Here is a 23,698-nt window from a genome sequence, read left to right on the forward strand (position 1 = left end):
AAATCCTTACAGTAAAAGAGATCCTCCATTCTACGCTTCCAAATCGCATAGTTTGAAGCTGCCAATATGATCATAGCACCGTGGTAAGTTTCCTCCATCTTAGTCTCAAAATATATCAACAACGCAACCTCGCTCTAATACCACTCGTTGGTCCCAAAATCTTTTGGGCTGACAAAATAACTTTGCAAAATATAAAATCAATGATGCAATCAAATTACACCAAATATTTACGTGAAAAAAACCCTCCAGTGTAGAGCCAAAAAAAAAACCACGGGACAAGCTTTCACTATCACAGGAAAAATTACAGCAGGTTATCCACAAAAGTTATTCAGAGACTTGAGAAAATACCATAACAAAGAAATACCCAAACACTCACTTTAGTGTCTCTCACCACCTCTATTTTTCCTCAGACCAATACCCAATACACACTTTTGTCCTTCACAAACTGCTTAACCCTCAACCTATACACTGGAGGTGATACGCATACGCCAGCAACACACAATGCTTACCGATACACAAGCCAATCACTTGTGGGTGAAATAACCCAACAATAAGACCCATAGCAACCAACCCGAGCTAGCAACCAACCACATCAAATTGAAACAAAATAAAAGTAAACCATATCCGCAACAGAATGCAAATGGCAGCAGCATAGAATCAACAAAGTTGTATCATTGTCTCAAACTTCATTGATCACGCTTCAATAGATCTACTCCAATAAGACTTGTGTTTGGTTCAAATCTAGATCCTCAGAGACTTCTTATAACACCATCTTGGTACTCGGCATTAGAGGTTCAAAGAAAACTTTCTCAAAGGAGTCAGCCACACATTGCAAAAGCCGCATGGAGTGCATCTAAGTTGCACTGTTTTCTTTTTTTCTTTTTAAGATTGTGAATCTAAAGAGGATGAAGATCTTCCCAGTTGGCTTTCCACAAACATTAGTAGCATCGTCATTCAACCCATCATTCCCGAATGATTCCTCCAAATCAATGGACCCTTCATTAGCAATTTGCATGTCGGCTTGGTTTGAGCACCTTCTCCAACAGCCCTGCATAATAGAAATCAGCTCTATGTGACACCATATCCCTTATAAGATGACATCAAAGATGATAAAACTCCACCTCCACATGCAAATATTTGAGTCAACAATTTAAGATAAATGATGACAATAAAAAAATAACCTCCTTCGATTCTACAACATCTCATCTAATTGAACACGTATATGTTATTAGTTAAAAGAATACCATTAATGCAGGACCAGCAAGCCTATAAGTCACGAGTAGAAGATCAACCTCATGACTTTTATTTACATTGTGTAATGCAAGAATTAGGATTACTACAGTTTGTACCACTTGAAAATTATGCCTTCTACACATACAAACTAGTTACAATGTATCATTCCTCCTGAGCTGAGATTGGACTTTCTGGTTAATTCACTAATATTCACTTCATTTCTTTGCATATGCAGTTACTGAGAGAATTATTTACAGCAAACTATTCCCACTTTCAAGATTAGCGAAAAATTAGTGAAATCACAGATCTTAAAAGAGCATTAATACAAGGGATTTTTTATGTGAAGAACAGTGTAAAAGGGTTAAGGAAGTCCCCCGTATAAGGGAGAGAGAGAAAATCAAACATGAAATTCCAAGAGGAAAAAATGAACCCAATGCCCAAAAACATAAACCTTAACTGTAACACCAATTATACCGATCAAATAATTTACATGAATAAAACAATAAAAAAAAACAAAACAAAAGAAGCACTCTGTTCCTCAAACTTTTTTATTTTTTACATTCATATTGCAACAGTAGAATGAAATAAAGGAAAGAGTTTTTGATGTTTAAGTATCATAGTCGGCAATTGTTCAATTTCAAAAGGCTAAAGTCAAAATGAACCACACAAAAGCACATTGATTGTGCATCACAATTTTTTCTTACAATGAAAAAACTACGGTACTTTATATGATCGCGTATGCAACCTGTCATTTCACCCATGTGTCTCGTAAAATACAAGTCTCCAAATATAGCATAAGAGAAGTGTTATTGATGCTATATCTCACTGTATACACCATGACAAAATCCGTAAATTAGGAGGTTCTTTTAGTATCATATTGGACTATTTGACGCAAGTTAATTGCAGAAACAAGAAGTATTTAGAATGCATCAACAAATCATAAAGTTGTCCTATACACACTAGTTGCAAATCCATTGTACAACAAATTAGGCTCATTACAAAACTATGCAGAACAAAAATAAATAAACATTTGGATATTCAAACATCAAAAGAAAAGGACAAAAACACTCCCATTTTCTACAGTGAACATTATTAGCAAATGAAGATAGTTTGAGCTTAAACCAACCGCACGAAATCCCTCAAAACATACAATACTGGTTTTATCGATATAAAATGAGCAAGCAATGGTCCCAAGAAATGGTAAGTAACCTAAATAAGTGCTTTGCCGCAGCGAGAGGGGGGATTCAAAAAACACCATTAGAGTTAAACAAGTCCGTCATATATTAAAATATGGCCTTAAAGCCTTACATGGATTTCAAAGTCATAATTAGACCACAAGATACAAGAAGATGGTCTCAAAACCATTCTACCAATGAATTAGATACAAAGGTACCTAATACAATTTACAACAAAAGGACAATATACACATTAAGCACAAAAGAGGTCCAAGTCTCTTTCGGCCTGACTAAGCTTGTGGTGGATTGTCGTCCACCACTTCCTTTCCATGTCCTGAAAAATATTATTAATAAAGGGGTGAGCACAATGGTTTAGTAGGAAGTGCCTAAGACACACCTCTTGTGACCCCATGAATCCAAACAAAGCATAGGAAAAATAGAGAATGAGATCATACCATTTCTAGAAAAAAATATAACCACAATATCAACAACAATAATCCAAGTCATAATGAACCATGCCATGCTATGGAATGCAATGTCAAGCAATGTTGCTCCCCATTTTCGAAATATTTTTCGTCATCATTTTTCCAAACTGTTAATGCAACCCGTCCCATAACAACTCTATGGTGGTACGAGAGAAGGTTTGGCTAATTGTCCCTGACCACAAGGCAACTCTAGGGCGTCATTTGGAGCCCAGGTAACTCAACCACATTAGGGCAGTCTCCCTAATTCCCTCTAGGTCACATTAACGCCACGGACCGATAGGCAACTCTTAGGCGACTGGGTTTTCTAAACCTTTCATCAAAAAGCTTTTTCCCAAAATCATTTTCTTTACTTTTCAAATGACATTTCCCATTTTCTTGCCTAATGTCATGCATGAATATACCATGTTTATCATGCCATGCCAATATACAATTTCATATCTCACAAGTCCAATATTAACAACACAACATGTCTTGTAGGAAAATTATTAGAAATACTTATCATACTTCCATTCTACGAAATATTGCAATTTAAACACAATAGGCATGAAATACCATCACTTAAGTATACTTTTTCTTACCATTTCAACTAACATATAATCACATTCTTCATATATAACAAATAGGTCATTTTGCAAAGAATTAACACAAATCAAGCGTGCTATACAATAATTAAACATGTATTTTTATGATACATCAATTAACACATGGCCACACACTTCATATATAACAATTAAGCTATTTTGCAAGAAACTTACACAAATTAAGCATTTTGTTCTTAGAATGTGAGAGGCTTGAATAAGCCTAGAAGGCAAAAAGAGGTGAGGCAATGGATTAAATCAAATGATGCTCATTTTGTCTGTTTACAAGAGACGAGGGTGAGAAGGCCTAAATTTGATTCTATTTCCAGAAAAATTAACAAATCTTGGAATTGGCTTCACAATTATATTCTCATGACTTAGGCAAGTTATGGATAGGTTAGGATCCAATAATGTTTTCAGTTGATGTGCTTTAAGAGATGGATCAAAGTATTCTTTCACAAGTTCATATAATCCAGACTGGAGAGGTAATTTTTTGTACTCCAGGGATCATTTGATTATGCAAGCTACAATGGTTACTGGTCCTTAGTTGGTTGTTGGTGACTGGAATGCTACTAGATACCACTCTGATAAAAAGGGAGGGCGTACAGTTCCTCAAAGACTCCTTGATAATTTTAATGAAAGCCTTCAGAAAGCCGAACTAGTGGAATTAACTGCTTCTAATGGAGAGTGGACTTAGTGTAATAGACAGAGAAAAAGGTAGAAGAATTCTAGCTAAAATTGATAGGGTTTTTACAAATGATGCTTGGCTTCAGCTTTTTACAGGTACAAAAATGTCTTACTCAGCTTCTACCTCTTCTGATCATTATGGGGTTATTATCAACATCTTTAGAAAATTTGCTAGTGGTCCTAAGCCATTCAAAATGTTAAAAATCTGGTGTTTGCAAGAGGGTATTGTGGAAGTGATTCAAAAATCTTGGGATGATGAGGTTTCAGGGAATCCAATTCATATATTGCTCAAAAAGTTGAGAAATGTTAAGGCAGCTATAAAGTATTGGAACAAGACTACTTTTGGAGATATTGCAAATAAGGTTATTCAATCAAAGCAGCATTTGGAAGATATTCAAGTGGACCTCTTAACTTCCCCTATAGATATCTTATTTGATGAAGAACAAAAAGCTAGAGACATCTATTAGGATGCTTTGTCATCTCAGGAGATTTCTATATGCGTAGAAGTCAAGGATTTTATGGTTAAAAGGAGAATGATCGATGTTCTGGTTTCTTTTATCATAAGTTGAAACAGCACCAACAATTTAATGTTATTACATCTATTGAAACTGATACTGGACATGTTTCTACTAATCCATCTGTGGTTAGTAAAACTTTTGTGGATTATTATCAGGATATTTACCAAGGTGTAGAGGTTGATGGTCCATTTGATATTCAAACTCGGTATCTGTTATCAGCTGAATATCAATTGGCTTTGGATTTCCCTATAACTAATGAGGAAATTAAAGTTGTTGTTATGAATTTCAAACCTGATAAGGCTCCAGGTCCATATGGCTTTCCTGCTCGATTTTTTCAATCTTTTTGGTCCATTGTACAGACTGAAGTGTGTGTAGTTGTTCACCACTTTTTTAATTCAGGAAATCTGCCTACAGGGGTGAGTAGCTCCTTTCTTACTTTCATTCCCAAAGTCGGTAATTCTGTTAAGCCAAAAGACTATAGGCCTATAGCTCTTTGTAACTTAGTTTACAAAATCATTTCTAAGATTTTGGCTGTAAGACTTTCTCTGGTTTTGCCTAAATTAGTTGGATTGGAATAGAATGGCTTTATAAAAGGTAGAAAAATTCAGGATGTTATTATCATGGGGCATGAAATGGTTAGTGAATTCAAATATAAGCATCTTATTATGGATCTGAAAACTGATATCTCCAAAGCCTTTGATTCAGTTTCTTGGAGTTTAAATGGATCTCCAATCTTCTGTCGTCCACAAGATATTCTGTCCTCCTTAATGGCTCTCCTACAGGATTTATTCAACCTACAAACGGGCTGCATCAAGGATGTCCTCTTTCCCTCATTCTTTTCACTATAGTGACTGTTTAACTCACTCAATTCATAAACTCTGAAGTTGCTAATGGGAGGATTAAATTATCTCATACTGCTTTGAAGCTGGTTCTACTACATGTCACACTTTCTTTGCAGATGACCTGTCAATCACATGTAAAGCTTCCATATCAAATGCTCGATCCTTGCAAGGTTTGCTTAATATATTTGGTAAGGCCTCTGGCTTGAAGATTAATTATCAAAAGACAAGTGTTATTTTTTCTAAGGCTGTTAGAAGAAGAAGAAATATTATTGATTTGCTGCAATGTAAAGAAGAGTTGCTTCCTTTGAAATATTTAGGCATACCTTTGTGTTCCATAGGTCTAAAGAAAGCTCATTGCAATGTGCTTATTGACAAAATTTAAAAAAAGCTTACTGTTTGGAGTAACAATTTACTGTCAGTCATAGGGAAGGCCGAGTTAATTAAGACTGTTATTACTCCAATTTGTCTATATTGGTGTAGTGTTTTTCCCTTGTCAGTTGTTGTTCTAAATCACATTCAAAAGTTGTGTAGAGACTTTCTGTGGGGCAGTAGAGAGAATATGAAGAAATTGCATCTTATGAGTTGGAATTTAATGTGTCGACCTAAAAAGGAAGGTGGGCTGGGTATCAAAAAATTGCTTGATTTACAGCATACTTCCCAGTGCGTTTTGGCTTGGAATTATTTGCAAAACTCAGACAGAATTTGGGTTCCATGGTTTAAGAACAGGTACTCCCCTACTTCTACTTATTGGAATGCAGTTCCAAAGTTTTCTCATTCAATTCTTTGGAAGAATTTGATTAATTCCAGGGATCTTATGCATCTGAATATTAGTTTTTCTATTAGTAATGGGCATAGTTTTAAGATTTTGACAGTTCAAAAATTTGGTCATAGAATTGTTAGAAGGCTGGGGTTTACTTGGGATACTCCTTTGTCTAATCTTTTAGACAATGGTGAATGGAATTTGGAGCTTTTACAAGACATTATGTTTCGGCCAATTAAGGATTATGTGCAGACTTTGATTATTCATGCAAAAGCAGATCGTCTTATGTGGGATGGAGGTCTTTTTACTTTCAAATCAGCTTGGGAAAGTTGTCGAATCACTCATCCAGATGTGTATTGGTTTAAATTTTGTTGGGGAAAATCTCGGCCTAGATGGTTTATGTTTGGTGTTTTTTTGTTTCAAGATAGGCTTCCTACCATGGTAAATCTTCAAAGGAGGAAGGTGCAATTAGCTCCAAGGTGTTCTTTATGTTTACAAGAGTGTGATACCAGAGACCATCTTTTTGTTGGGTGTTCTTATGCAATTAGTTTCTGGAAATGGATAGTGGATATTATGGGCTGGAATTTTGATATTTCTTTATTTTTCACATTCGAAGACTTACTCTACTGGTTCTCTCAACAAACCAATAATATGATTTATTCAATTTTTGTGGCTACTATGTGGAGCATTTGGCAAGAAAGAAATGGCAGGTTGCATGGTCATTTATTTAGACTACCTTAAGATGCTGCTAGACAAATCTTATTTGAAGTTCTTGATATCTACAATGTTGCTATTCAAGATTTCTCTAGATAGTACTTTTGTTGATTTGCTTTGATTTGAATTTTTTCATTTTAAGAATTGTTCTTTCAATTCTTTTGTGAGGGTATGCCCTCTGTGCGCCTGTAATTTTTCTTTTTCCTTTTTTATACAAACACCAATTATGAAAAAAAAAAAAAAAAAAATTAAGCATGCTAGGTTCAATTTATGGAGAGTAATTAACCAAAGACAAAGAGATTATGTATTAGAACCTCCTACATCAAAGGATGCAAAAAGCCCCAATTCCAAGCCCTAATTTTAAAAATCCCAAGGTTGGCCAAATGGTGATTTGCTCCGATCAAAACGAAAACCTCAACGAGCTCTCTAACTTTGCCTTAAGTGGCATTATGAAATTCTCAAAGGTTGAAGAGAAATCAAAACTTAATTGAAAAAGAAAAAGAAAAGAAAAAAGAAGAAAGTGAAAAGAGAGAGGGCTTGGTCGGGAGAGAGAGAATATGAGGCTAAATAATTGCCTATTGGCCACTAAAATGGTAAACATAGGGGTGGGCCCCACAAACATCAAAATATCCCACTTTTTTTTTTTCATTATTATGCATACGTGTGTGTGTGTGTGTGTGTATATATTTATCTACAACCACATAAATTTACTTACCACCATGAAATTATGCACAAAATAATAGTGTATGAAATGCAATGAACCCGTGACAAAACCTTTGTGCGTAACAATCCTGGTAGCAGGTCCCACCTAGGACCTCCTGGCCCGAAAAGCAGAAAAATGCCGAAATGGCAACCATTGCATTTCCAAGAGTTCTGAACTCAATGGAATGCTCCAACCAACTCTTAGACACACTCGGCACACCCCACGGCATCCGGCATGCAAAACAAAAAAAGACAAAAATACACTCAAAAAATTAAAAAATTCCCGAAAATGAAAAATGGCGAAAATCGAAAACATTACATTCTACCCTCCTTAAAAGATTTCGTCCTCAAAATCTACCTCCTTAAAGAAGGAGGCCTATAGCCACACATCTTCCTGAGAAACACTTCACCAAATCGTAGGACTAAGAACTCAACAACCTTATTGCCTTTAACACCAAACACCAGTAGGTAATCACACACAGTCGTCAGAAAAAACCCAATGCTCACCACCCTATGAGGGTACTCATCACTCACAACATCATACACAAAACCCGCTGGATTCTATACTCGACTTAAAACCAACACTGGTCCCCTCTACACTGCTACACAAGGCTTCGGAGCCCGAAAGAAGAACGGTCACAAGACCCCTGAACATGACAATATCTTATCCCAACTCATCCTTCAAAGGAAATACAAGACCCCAAATGAGGAACCCCGTCCATCTCACAATCAAGCTTAAACTCAAATCTACACGTCCCTATCAGACCAAACATTCGCTATCCACCGTATAGCTATACCACAGCACCATATGACAATCATCATACTAGACAACTTCAAGAAGACAAAACAACAGATCTCTCAACAACTACATAATCATGAGTCACCAGAACAATAAAACGTACTATCCTGTATCCTGGACACAAATCCTCAAAACGAGATCCTCAATAATCAATGATTGTACCACAAACCCTTTATTGGACACTTGGTCTTACCTAACAGACCTCGGTACCTGAGACAAACCACCTAAATCCACACTGTCACACCGACACAACCCGCAATTCCGTGCTCTCATTGTTCCTGACAAACCAAAGCAATCATGGACCTTTGACCCGACATCGTGCTAAAGATGGACTGACTTAGAAGAAATGGTTGGCCAGGCCATTCTCATCATCAATCTGGCCTCAACATAGACGTCATTCATGTCCTTAGGTCCAAACCTCAAACACAATCTCACACAATTCACAAAATATTCATAAAATCCATTTACTATTAATCCATCGTTCTATGCAACCTCAATAATTATACATTCACATACCTACTCTAAAAGTCCCCATCATTCCTCAACCATACAACTCGTAACAAGCTAAAAACAACACGGTACCAAACGTCACAATCATCAACTAGCACGAGAGATCTTTAATTTCCTCATTACACCCATACCAGGTAAACAACTCATAACATTACTCGATTCAAGTCTTACCTCGTCAAAACACACACTACGACCATCTCATGCCTAAAACCTCAAAACCAAAGTCAATCATCCCCATTATTCCTCAATGGAGTCCTATATGTACTTTATCTAATCACATAATTCTAAGGCAACATCAACACTTGTCCTCAAGACACTGCTTGAATCAAACGCCTATAAAAACATCTGAGTACATGACTCACATCACATCACCTAATCATCCTCAAACTGCTGTCCACGACATATTCCCTAACCATCACCGCTAGTACTAAACACCGGAAACATACAATCCCTATTCGGCAACCCGTGCTTCACATATCAATGGTCAAAACCACTTTCATAACAAGCACTACAAAAACCAAAGACTCCACCTCCCTCCGTGGGAGTGAGTCGACCTATTCAACTAAACCTTACCGGTAAACTTTAAAAGCGTAACAAACCACACATAGGTCTGTCCATTAACGGACACGCGTAGCTCCTAAATGGAGGACAAGAAATACGATAAACGGCGTCCTTGTCAGGACCAGAACAGATGGAAAGGTAATAAACCCCACACTCACTAGAGACTGACAACTCACATCCGAATGCTCCCGACACCTTGTCACACACTACTCACCAATCGTCCAACCTTGGACACCCAATCTCACTTGAGATGAACTAGACTCCTTATACACCAGAAGAAGAACTAACCGAATACCCGTACGAAACCATGAACTTAAATCTAAGCGATCTCGCCACTAACAGACTATCATACACCATCAACACTGGAACCTCACATACGCTACTCCGCAACACCTACGCTAATCAAAAGCAACTAGATAAGAGCACCAATTGCTTAAAGCGTACTAACACTAGGAACGATCACAATACATTTGGCACCACGTCCCATTCTACCTAGAATCAGTCACTCCCAAATGACAACCTCTAAGCAATAAAAAGACACTTTACCACCAATTCAATCTCTTCCTTCCTAGACGATACTACCTCGATTACCGTGCACACAAGACCCATGACCTCAATCACAATAACCCATTGACTCGTCAAAAGAAAAAGGTGTCTAATCGACTACATTATCCTCACTGACTCTAATGACTAAACCATCCATAGTTGCCTCAACTGGTGCACAATCCCATCACTTACCTGTCAGCACACAACAAATAACTCATAATCCCCGAACCACATTCGAACCATAACTTAAACCATTCTGCTCATAGCACTAAACATCACACCATAACACCTTTAATACTATTCTTGCCGAAGGACAACTCGAACCTCTCATCTCACTGGATCATCAAGTCACCACCAAGCAATTCTTCTTCAAACATCCTTAAGACAACACCATCATAACAAGAAAATAACCATTACTCTCGATACTCCCCACAACGACCACTATTTACCACAAAACCCAGAATATTCAACACCCAACTGTCTCTTTAGAACTATCAACGATGCAATCGATCACTGACGTTTAACAAGCTACTTAAACCACTCTTCCTAAGGCAATCTACATGCCTAAACAAGTAATCTTCATGCCCTAGGTTCACCATCATTACTTCTCCTTATTCCCATTCCTCAAAACATCCTTGGCCCAGATAAAAGTCAAATGGGGCTACCAACTAAACGTACAAGATCAACCTCGTCCCAAACAATTTTATAATCAGTCTACCTTTTCGGATCCTCAAACACCAAGCACTATCTCCTGATACATCAGACACAACTTGAAATACAACTCCAGTCCACAACTTTTAACTTCCAAAACATAGTTTATTTGGTAACACAGTACTTACCATCAATCACTTCATCCGCAAACGACCAAAAACTTTAATGATTGCATACAACTTGCCTTATAGTGCAATCCTGCTCTACACAACTAAAACTAACCACTATACACCACCTTGAGACTCTCTAGATAACCATGCCAATCTCTAACTCCGTTGCACCTATCGCAAACTGGTTAGAAAAGAACCTCCACACCAAACCGTGACCTAAGTCGCAAACACTAACCTCTTAAGATCATACATTTCCCCGCGAAACCCTCATTCGCACACCCGACCTCCACGGTCACAAGAACCCATTCACCGATACATGAAACTCACACACAACATAGTCACTGTGCCATGAAATACGAACCCGTTCTAAAGTCATGCTCTAAGCACCGCACAAAATGCAATAAGAGGATCAAAATGACTACACACCAAATAGTTCAATCCACGAGCTAAAAGACCAAGCCATTCGTTCGATAAGAACTGACACCCAACAACCCCGGAGCAGCTAAGCTCCTCGTCTACTCTGGTCAAAACTCACACAACCATCCCATGCTTGACCGCATATACATAAGGATATATAGACTTATAATAATCATAACTCACATCATGACACAACCATGCTCTTAACTTATCACATTATCATAAAAAGGAACTGTTCACTCTATGCCTACCACTTGTTGCTACTATACTACTTGTACACATCATCATATCAGGATCAACATACTTTCAATCATTATCATGGTAACAATACACATCATTTTAAACACATAAACATGTGATCACATAAGCAAATAGGCAGATAAGCAAGTAAGCATGCCTTTCGAACAAATGAACACCTTAACACATAAGCACATAGTCATGCAATTCAACTTCCCATGCAATCCTAGGTAGGCCTCTACCCGTTGTCCTAATGGTATTCAAACCATTGCTCTGATACCAAATTTGTAACGATCCGAATCGGGGTCCGAATCGTTAACCGGGTCCTTAACTAAACCCGAGAACACACTGGGGGTAAAATGGTTATTTTACAATATGAGAGGATAATCTATCTTTAAACTAGTCAAATGAGGTTTTAAAAAAATCATTCTAGTCATTCCATGATACTTGGTGAGGTTCTACGGTCATCAGCTATGAATTCCCAAAAGTACCCTTACTCGGTTCAAGGGGAATTCCGACACTTTTCCACTAAAACAACCATAACTCTCAACATGAATGGAATTTGAAGATGAGGATGATCTCATTAAAAAGCTAACTCAAAATCTTTGAAAATGGACATATTGGGTTTAGAACGAAGAAATTATGACCGCTTAAAGTCAAGTGATCCAAGTTGTCAACTGAGGAAGCCAAAAGAGTACACTGGGGGACTTGAACCGGTTCAATGGTCTTGAACCGGTTTAAGATGCCCAGAACCTTGAAAATGCCTCAGAAAGCTTAAAATTATGAACTTGTGCAAATAGGCACTCCTTTGGTCCCTTGGTGACTTTACTCAAAGCCCAAAACCTGTCCTAAATCTTTCATTTGATGATGAAATTAATACAACTAGGTAGCATTACATTCAATTAAAACCATACATGAGTCTATTACACCATTAGAGTTAAATAAGTCCACTATACATCAAAATATACCTTTAAGGCCTTACATGGATTTCAAAGTCATAATTAGACCACAAGATACAAGAAGATGGTCTCAAAACCATTTTTACCCATGAATTAGATACAAAAGGCACCTAATACAATTTACAACAAAAGGGTAATATACATTAAGAACAAAAGAAGTCTAAGTCTCTTTCAACCCGACTAAGCTTGTGGTGGATTCTCGTTTGCCACTTCCTTTCCGTGTCCTGAAAAATATTATTAATATAGGGGTGAGCACAATGGCTCAGTAGGAAGTGCCTAAGACACACCTCTTATGACCCCATGAACCCAAACAAAGCCTAGGAAAAATAGAGAATGGGATCATGCCATTTCCGGGAAAAAAAATATAACCACAATATCAACAGCAATAATCCAAGTAATAATGAACCATGCCATGCTATGGAATGCAATGTCATGCAATGTTGCTCCCAATTTTTAAAACATTTTCTGTCATCATTTTTCCAATCCATAAATGTAACCCGTCCCATGGCAACTCCATGGCGGCACGAGAAAATGATTGGCTAACTATCCCTGACCACAAGGCAACTCCAGGGTGTCATTTGGGGCCCAGGTAACTCAAACACGCTAGGACAGTCTCCCTAATTCCCTCTAGGTCACATTAACGTCATGGACCGATAGGCAACTCCTAGGCAACTGGGTTTTCCCAAACCTTTCATCAAAATTCTTTTTCCCAAAATCATTTTCTTTCCTTTTCAAATCACATTTTCCATTTTTTTGCCCAATGTCATGCATGAATATGCCATGCCAATAGGCAATTTCATATCTCACAAGTCCAACATTAACAACACAACATGTCTTGTAAGAAAATTATTAGAAATACTTATCATACTTCTATTCTTCGAAATATAACAATTTAAACACAATAGGCATAAAATACCATCACTTAAGCTTACTTTTTCATACCATTTCAACTAACACATAATCACATGCTTCATATATAACAAATAGGTCATTTTGCAAAGAATTAACACAAATCAAGCATGCTATACAACAATAAAAAATGTATTTTTATGATACATCAATAACACATGGCCACACACTTCATATATAACAATTAAGCTATTTTACAAGAAACTTACACAAATTAACCATGCTAGGTTCAATTTATAGAGAGTAATTCACCAAAGACAAAGAGATTATGTATTAGAAACCTTTACCTCAAATGATGCAAAAAGCCCCAATTCCAAGCCCTAATTTTGAAAATCCTAAGGTTGGCCAAATGATGATTAGCTCCGATCAAAACAAAGAGCTCGTCGAGCTCTCTAACTTTGCCTTAAGTGGTACTATGAAATTCTCAAAGGTTGAAGAGAAATCAAAGCTTGATTGAAGAAGAAAAAGAAAAGAAAAAGAAGAAAGTGAAGAAAGAGAGGGCTTGGTCGAAAGAGAGAGAATATGAGGCCAAATAATGGCCTCGTAGCCACTAAAATGGTAAAAATGGGGGTGGGTTCCATGAACATAAAAATATCCCACTTTTTTTTCATTATTATGTGTGTGTGTATATATATATATATATATATCTACAACCACAGAAATCAACTTAACAACATGAAATTATGCACAAAATAATAGTGCATGAAATGTAATGAACCCGTGACACATCCCCCATGCGCAATAATATTGGACTATTTCACGCGAGTTAATTGCAGAAACAAGAAGTATTAAGAATGCATCAACAAATCATAAAGTTATCCTATACACACTAGTTGCAAATCCATTGTATAACGAATTAGGCTCATTACAAACCTATGCAGAACAAAAATAAATAAACATTTAGATATTCAAACATCAAAAGAAAAGGATAAAAACACTCCTATTTTCTAGATTCAAAAAACAAAAAAGAATGGTAAAAGTATTTCTTTCCAGCATTTTCTAAATTCCAGTCAAAGCAATCTAGAATTTAAGGACAAAATATCACAGACAAATAACATTCTCACATAAATAAAAACACATAATACAAACCTAAACCATATGCCATTCAACAACATTTAGTTTGCACACTATTCTGTCAAATGGAGCTTCACTCCTGCTAGCCATGCTACATCTAAATAAATAGGAAAACAAACCCTATTATTAAAATCCTATATATCCTCCTGTCATGCTACATCTAAATAAATAGGAAAACAAACCCTATTAAAAATATTGGACTATTTCACACGAGTTAATTGCAGAAACAAGAAGTATTAAGAATGCATCAACAAATCATAAAGTTATCCTATACACACTAGTTGCAAATCCATTGTATAACGAATTAGGCTCATTACAAACCTATGCAGAACAAAAATAAATAAACATTTAGATATTCAAACATCAAAAGAAAAGGATAAAAACACTCATATTTTCTAGATTCAAAAAACAAAAAAGAATGGTAAAAGTATTTCTTTCCAGCATTTTCTAAATTCCAGTCAAAGCAATCCAGAATTTAAGGACAAAATATCACAAACAAATAACATTCTCACATAAATAAAAACACATAATACAAACCTAAACCATATGCCATTCAACAACATTTAGTTTGCACACTATTCTGTCAAATGGAGCTTCACTCCTACCAGCCATGCTACATTTAAATAAATAGGAAAACAAACCCTATTATTAAAATCCTATATATCCTGTCATGCTACATCTAAATAAATAGGAAAACAAACCCTATTAATAATATTGGACTATTTCACACAAGTTAATTGCAGAAACAAGAAGTATTAAGAATGCATCAACAAATCATAAAGTTATCCTATACACACTAGTTGTAAATCCATTGTATAACGAATTAGGCTCATTACAAACCTATGAAGAACAAAAATAAATAAACATTTAGATATTCAAACATCAAAAGAAAATGATAAAAACACTCCCATTTTCTAGATTCAAAAAACAAAAAGGAATGGTAAAAGTATTTCTTTCCAGCATTTTCTAAATTCCAGTCAAAGCAATCTAGAATTTAAGGACAAAATATCACAGACAAATAACATTTTCACATAAATAAAAACACATAATACAAACCTAAACCATATGCCATTCAACAACATTTAGTTTGCACACTATTCTGTCAAATGGAGCTTCACTCCTGCTAGCCATGCTACATCTAAATAAATAGGAAAACAAACCCTATTATTAAAATCCTATATATCCTCCTGTCATGCTACATCTAAATAAATAGGAAAACAAACCCTATTAATAATATTGGACTATTTCACACGAGTTAATTGCAGAAACAAGAAGTATTAAGAATGCATCAACAAATCATAAAGTTATCCTATACACACTAGTTGCAAATCCATTGTATAACGAATTAGGCTCATTACAAACCTATGCAGAACAAAAATAAATAAACATTTAGATATTCAAACATCAAAAGAAAAGGATAAAAACACTCCTATTTTCTAGATTCAAAAAACAAAAAAGAATGGTAAAAGTATTTCTTTCCAGCATTTTCTAAATTCCAGTCAAAGCAATCCAGAATTTAAGGACAAAATATCACAGACAAATAACATTCTCACATAAATAAAAACACATAATACAAACCTAAACCATATGCCATTCAACAACATTTAGTTTGCACACTATTCTGTCAAATGGAGCTTCACTCCTGCCAGCCATGCTACATCTAAATAAATAGGAAAACAAACCCTATTATTAAAATCCTATATATCCTCCTGTCATGCAAATTTTCGTTTAATAATGCTTAACCTTATTTCTCAATTTAATTTTCATGTTAACATTGCTAAATTAATCATTAAACCCCAAAACCAAAATTTCATCCCATACAAAAATAACCACAACTTGAAGCTCGTAGTTTACTCAAATCAGCAAAAACCTGAAGAGCACCAATGGAAAACCATGTAGATGCTTGAGAAAAAACAGAACTTAAAAACTACAGGTACAAGTGCTATATATAAAAATTTCAAAACAAACAGAACCATGTACCTGCTATATATACATGGAATAGGCATGAGGCAGTACTATATATAGATATATATGTAAGATAATTTATTTAATTGTAGCCCACATGATTTGGACATGTGACATATTATTTGGTAGTTAAATAAAATAGATATCAAATTAATGTTATATTATTTGGTCAACTTATAAATTACCTTTTTGGTAATTACTTATTGGAGAAGTGTTTTCCTTTTTTGTTATTTACTTTGATGGAAAGTGGAATTAGGTTACTAAAAGGAAAATTGGTCATCTCTCTACTTTTATAAAAGTGCATATACTCCATCAATTATGTACAATTAATGATACAATACGTAAAAGTTTTATGTGTGCAAAAGGCCAAGAGAGATAAATCGGTTTCCACGTTTTGACTATAGTAGTTTAGCATGTTGTTCGTTCCGCAAAAAAGATCTCGACGTTGGACTTGATCTCTATGATATTTGCAATAACAGATCGATGTATTTATATCTAACTATATTTATTTATACATAATAGATATGTGAGAATAATGAAATTTTAAGATTATGGGATTCATGTTTATTTGTGATGAATGACTTAACACAAATTAATTATAGTTTATATGTAGTATCAGAGCATATGGTTTAGGAACTCATTATTTTTCACTAAAGTTTGCTTCAATAATATATATAAATTAACATTAAAATTAAATAATTAAATTTGTTTTGGAATCGTGGGTGCATAATGGATTAGTATGATGGATTAGTTGATCAATTTATTTTGGTTTGCATGATCGATTTTTGAGCCTATAAATTGATTTCTTATCCTTATTGAATTGTCTGATAGTTGAAATATATGTATGAGTTTGTTTTTTTTATTCCGTGCATAACTAGAATAGCAATTGGAATTGAAATAGTTGGTTTTGCTTTTTGCGTAAATCGATGTGATGAATTTTAATGCTAACTACTGATTTTTGTACAAACTTATATATATACTTGTTATCACATATCATTAATTATATATATAATAAATTAAGGGAGAATGATTTATTTTATTGTAAAAAATTAAATTTCTGGAATAATGTGTGAGTTTAGAAATTTAATTTAATTTTTTTAGACATATAAATAAATTATTATTTTGTATCTAAACATACATACATATTGGAGAATCAATTTTAAATTGATTCAATTATGATCTTCAAGTCCGAAACTAAAAATAACATATTTTATTATGTATATAAAGTAAAAGGATATTTTTTATTGAATTTTTAGACTATTAAGTTTCTGGGATCGAACCTACCTAAATTTGGATCGATTAGTATGAGTATGTGTGTATAATATTAAATGGGTAAATTAATGATTAATTAGTTACTAGCTAATTTAATATTCATATTATGTGATCGTTAGTAGCTATCAAAGTGGTCTAACCATAATGGTCGATGAATATTAATTTTTGTAGTAAATATAACTTAATAATGAATTAATCTCTGTCTAATTTAATATTCATATTATGTGAAGATTAGTAGCTACCAAAGTGGCCCAATCATAATGATTGATGAATATTAATTTTTGTAATAGATATAATTAATCATAAATTAGTTACTATCTAATTTAATATTCATATTATGTAAAGGTTGGTAGCTACCAAAGTGGCCTAACCATAATGATTGATGAATATTAATTTTAGTAGTAAACATAATTACAATATTTCATGAATTATGATGCTTATTATTTTTTGTGATATTCCTGAATATTGAGTTTATTTGATTATGAGAAATAATTCTCTAAAGAGAATTGATTTTCAAGTGATTAAATGAAAATTAAGGGATTGCATGTATTTTTTAATTAGGTAGATATAGAATATCCGAAGGTAACTTATCTGTTTAATTAAATAATGCATCACCAATGAAGGTATACATATAAATACAAATAAGCATCATTATTAGTATTTTATAGTTGTCACCCCAAAGGGGTACTATAGTTATACATTGTATTTATATTTTTAAGTTATATAAACGTGTTGTTAACTCAAAGCATTATTGTTGTGAGCATTTTATCTTATTATATTTGTTTTATTATATCTCTTAATGCGCACGCTACATATGTTCTGATTCTCAATAGGACTAACTTCTCATAATGGAATGAGTAAGTTGAGTTCAAAATTTAGATGTGTTAAATCTTGATTTAGCATTTTAAATTGAGAAACCTACTGTTATTACTGATAAAGACAGTGAGGGAGAAAAGATTCTCCATAAAGTTTGGAAGAGATCGAACAGATTAAGCATTATAGTTATGTGAATAATTGTTTCCCATATTGATAGTGCTAAGGAATATTTTGACTAAAAGAATGTTTTCGTATTATAGATAAATATCTAAAACGAAAATTATTAATTTATATTACTATTATGCAATTTTGTTGGTACTCTTATCATGTATGGGTATGTTCTTAAGATGATAAATGTTCCTACAAAATTGAGAATCTTATGGATGATTATGGATAAGAAATTTCTCATTAAATTTATTCTCAATTTCTTGTTCACCAGTATGGGTCATTTCGAATTAACACAAGTAGAAGTGAATGAATTGACTATATGATAATTTAGGAAGAGACAAGGCTTACGCAGCTGGTAATCATTATGGTCATTTAATTACTCAAGAAGGTATAAATAAATTTTAGGAATAAGCTTGAAAATGCATTAAGTGAGCAACACCTAAAATTAAAAGATTTAAGCCAGTCTACAAAAAGAAAGGAATGTAATAATGAAAAAGTGTCATTAATGTATTGAACACTTTTAGAAAAGGTACATGAAATATAAAGAATGATTCAAAAAAGAATGGTAAATTTTTGGCTTTTGTATATTTCGAATTACTTATTGAAATTCTTTTTAATACATGATAGGTTGATTTAAGTACTAATGTTTATGTTTCTAATAGATGCAAGAATTTCTTATGGCTTAAATCCCAAATTAAAATAAGAATTTCTTATTTATGATAGTTGAAAAAAGTTTTGTTGAAACCATTGTGACATTATGTTTAATGTTAAATAGTGGATTTTATTTATGTTTATTCAATTTCCCATAATTTGATTTTATTTCAAAACTTTATGTTAATGTTTTTTCATTTAAATTTGATAATGATGTTTATTCAAGAAATTCTAATTTGTGAGTTATGGTATTATTGTTGATGATTTCTGTAAATTCAAACCTAATAGTTTATTTATTAAAAACCTTTTGATCTTGCATCATAATGTTAGAATTAAGCGTAGCTCAATTAATAGAAAATTTATCTTTCTTGTGACTTAAAAGACTAGGTCAATATCTAGTGAAAGATTAGGAAAATTAGTAAATGATGTGATTCTCCTGAATTAAAACTTTACTGATTTTGGTGTGTGTGTAGATTGTATTAAGGATAAACAAACTAAACACACAAAGAAATGAGCCACAATAAGTATAAGGTTTCTTGAAATTATTCATATAGGCATTTGTAGACCTTCTGATGTTCCATCTTTTGGTGGAGAAAAGTATTTTATTGCCTTTATAATTAATTTTTCACGTTATGGATATATCTATTTGTTGTATAAAAAATCTCAAGTAGTGGGTGCTCTTGAAGTATACATAAATGAGGTTGAAAAACAAATAGATAGAAAAGTGAAAATCATAAAGTCATATAGAAGTGGTGAATATTATGGAAAGTATGATGAAACTGGTTAATACTCTAACCGTTTGCTAAATTCCTTGAAATATATGGCATTTGTGCTCAATACACTTTGCTATATATGCCACAGCAGAAGCGTGTAACTGTAAGGCGTAATTGTACTCTTATGGAATTGGTTAGGATTATGTTAAGTAATTCCTTGTTGCCCATAATGTTGTGAATGTTAAGTAATCTAAATGGTACAAGTTTTACTATCCTAAACATAGTACGATAATTATTGAAACCGGTAATGTCAGATTAATTGAGAATGGTGAAGTCAGTGGGAGTGATAAAAAAATAAGAATGTGATCATTTAAGAAGTTAGGGTTCAAATTTCTTTACCCATAATTTCTAAAGAAATAATTGTTCCTTCAGTTGTTGAACTGTATAACAACGAAGAATAATTGAATGATCAACAAATCTATAATGAGATTGTCATCAATGAATAGATTGTAAAAGACTTATAAGGAATAACATTAAGACGATCTCAAAGAGAAATGAAGTCTGCTATTTCAGATGACTATATGATATATCTGCAAGAATCTGATTTTGATAAATAATGAGATATATACGAATCCGGTTACATATGCACAAGCCATGAACAGAAATGATTTTACTAAATGGATTAGTGCCATGAATGAAGAGATTATAAAGAAACCTTCTCTCCAGTATCTAAGAAGAAATCTTTTAAAATATCATGGCATTAGTAGCTTATTATGATTTAGAGTTACATCAAATAGATGTGAATACAACTTTTATAAATGAGAGTTTAGAAAAGGAAGTCAATATGGAACAACTTGAAGGCTTCACATTAGAGGGTAAAGAATATATGATCCATAAACTTAAGATGTCAATATATTAATTTAAATAAGCTTTCTAACAATGGTATTTTAAGTTCAATGATACCATTATTTTTTTTTTTGGTTTTAAGAAAAACACTGTTGATCAGTGTATATACTAAAAAGTTAATGGGAATAAGTTTATATTTCTGATTCTATATATTGATGATATTTTATTTGTTAGTAGTTATCTTAATTTATTATATGAAACTAAAAGTTATCTCTAAGAACTTTGAAATGAAAGATATGGATGATGCATCTTACGTGATAGGAATAGAAATATTTCATGATAGATTATGTGAATTTTTTAGGATTGTCTCAGAAAGCATATATTGAAAGAGTTCTAGAAAGATTTGGTATGTAACATTATTCAACTAGTATTGTTCCATACATAAAAAGGGATAAATTCAGCATAATGCAATTCCAAAGAATGAGTTAGTTAGAAGGTAAAGAAACGAAAAATATTCCTTATGCATATATTGTGGAGTTTAATGTATATACAAGTTGGTATGTGATAAAAGATTATATGCTCACACTTAGGAAGATATTTTTTAATTTGTTATTTGTTTCTTTTGGCTGGAAGAAAAATATTATGAAAAAGTATAAAGTAATTTTTTATTACTTTGTCTATTATGATTTTTAATTTGTAACATGTTTTGAGGTTACAATTTATTATTACAGAATTTATTTCAGGATTTGGAGTTATGGGAACCATTTTCAGATTGCTGAAAATTTATGTTGTAATTGTTGATCTTCTTATATGAAAAATGATAGGTATTCTAAAGTTGAAATACTTTATCATTAAAGAAGATGTTTAGAAACAACGAATGTCTATTGAATATATAAACACACAATTTATGATTGCAATCCATTAACGAATGGACTACCACCCAAGACATTTATGGAACATGTTAAAAGAATGGGTCTTGAATGTAGTCAATGATGATTATTTTTTAATTGTGGATTGCTTAACATTGCTTATATATATATTTGACATTTTGCGCTGATTAAATATGTTTCTGATATTTTCTATTAATTAATGTACATGTACGTATTGCTTTAATAAATGGTAATAGGAATAGTCTTGGAAAAGACATTATTGTTAGATCATTATTGATATTTCTCATTTATAGACAATGTTGAATAGGTTACTAATGTTGTGGTACATGGAAGGGACTGTGTCATTTAGAAACATATAACCGCCATGACTCGTATTGGTAGTTTATTTACCATGGTATTTATGATGACCAACTTAATGAGTCAATCTGATTTATGGTGCACACTAATAATTATTTTACTAAACCACTACAGAAGTTATCATATGTGCTAAGTGGGAGAATGTAAGATTATTTATTTAATTGTGGCCATATGATTTGAACATGTGACATATTATTTAATAGTTAAATAAAATAGATATCAGATTAATATTATATTATTTGGTCAATTTATCAATTACTTTTTTGGTAATTATTTATTAAAGAAGTGTTTTCTTTTCTTGTTTCTTATTTTGATGGAAAGTGGACTTAGATTACTAAAAGGAAAATTGGTACTCTTTCTGCCTTTATAAAAGTGCATATACTCCATCAATGATGTACAATTAATGATACAACACGTAAAATTTTTATGTGTGCAAAAGGCCAAGAGAGAGAAATCGGTTTCCACGTTTTGACTATTACAGTTTAGCATATTATTCGTTCCGCAAGGATCTCGACGTTGAACTTGATTTCTACGATATTTGCAATCCCAAACCTATAATTAGGTGGAAGTACTCAATGAAAAATTGATTCATAATTGTTGGTAAATTTTGTGCTAAAACTATGAAATGGAGATCCTAAATCCATTTGAAGTTTGTTTCTAAATTTTGAATTTGAAAATAACAACCAGCATTGTAAATCAACATCTATATTCATATATATATATATATATATATATATATATATATATATATACATATCAAGACATATATAGACACAGATGAATAGAGAGAGACCTGCTTCGTTTGAAGACAGTTTCAACGATGTTGAAATGCTCGATTAAGATGTATTTTCCTCTAGGGTTCTTGAGATATATGGAATGATTGTCAATCCATAAGGAAGTGTTATGGAATTGTTGGTGTCGAGTGAGCCATCTACGATCATTTTGGTGTTGTCGAGTGAGCGACGGAGAGAGAGGGCTCTGTATCGGGTTAAAAGTTTCAGACGATTTGGTATTGAATTGGCATTTGAAATATCAGGTTTATGATTTGGGATCTTTAGGATTAGAATGCAATCCCAAACCTACATTATTTAGTGATGTCCAAACAGTAGATTTGGAATTGGAGCTTCCCATTTCAATTCCAAAGCTCCAGGACAGTGCTGCCAAACATACCCTAAGTGATATAATTGAACACCAACCAACTCAACAACACAAAGAAACAAGAAAGGACAATGAAGAGAAGAAGAAAGTAATTTCTGTGATTTGCTGGTGCTGATACAGATTGCTGACTTTCATCAAGCGATTCTTCATCTCCGTCACAATCATCATCATTTTCATAAACCAGATAAATCACACTTCTTCAGCTCAGCCCCCTTAAGAAATGAAGGCTTTCGCATTTCCACCAGTATCTCATCGCCATCTTTTAATATAGAAACTAACGGACTGTAATCTGGAAATCGGCACACATAAACTTGATCTTCATGTGTCTTGGGAAC

The 23,698-nt window shown here is 33.4% G+C and overlaps 1 long non-coding RNA gene across 1 annotated transcript; it reads right to left on the bottom strand.

Moving 5' to 3' along the window:
* Nucleotides 1-251: 251 nt before the first annotated feature.
* LOC132296741 (uncharacterized) lies at nucleotides 252-23,646 on the bottom strand. Its single transcript, XR_009478639.1, has 2 exons — nucleotides 22,999-23,646; nucleotides 252-1,048 (listed from the first exon to the last, which is right to left on the bottom strand). It is a non-coding gene; the product is annotated as an uncharacterized LOC132296741 (long non-coding RNA).
* Nucleotides 23,647-23,698: the final 52 nt, after the last annotated feature.

This window comes from Cornus florida, unplaced genomic scaffold (assembly GCF_030987335.1).
Source record: "Cornus florida cultivar Cherokee Brave unplaced genomic scaffold, ASM3098733v1 CherokeeBrave_3.0.0_Hap2_Chr01, whole genome shotgun sequence".
NCBI lineage: Eukaryota > Viridiplantae > Streptophyta > Magnoliopsida > Cornales > Cornaceae > Cornus > Cornus florida.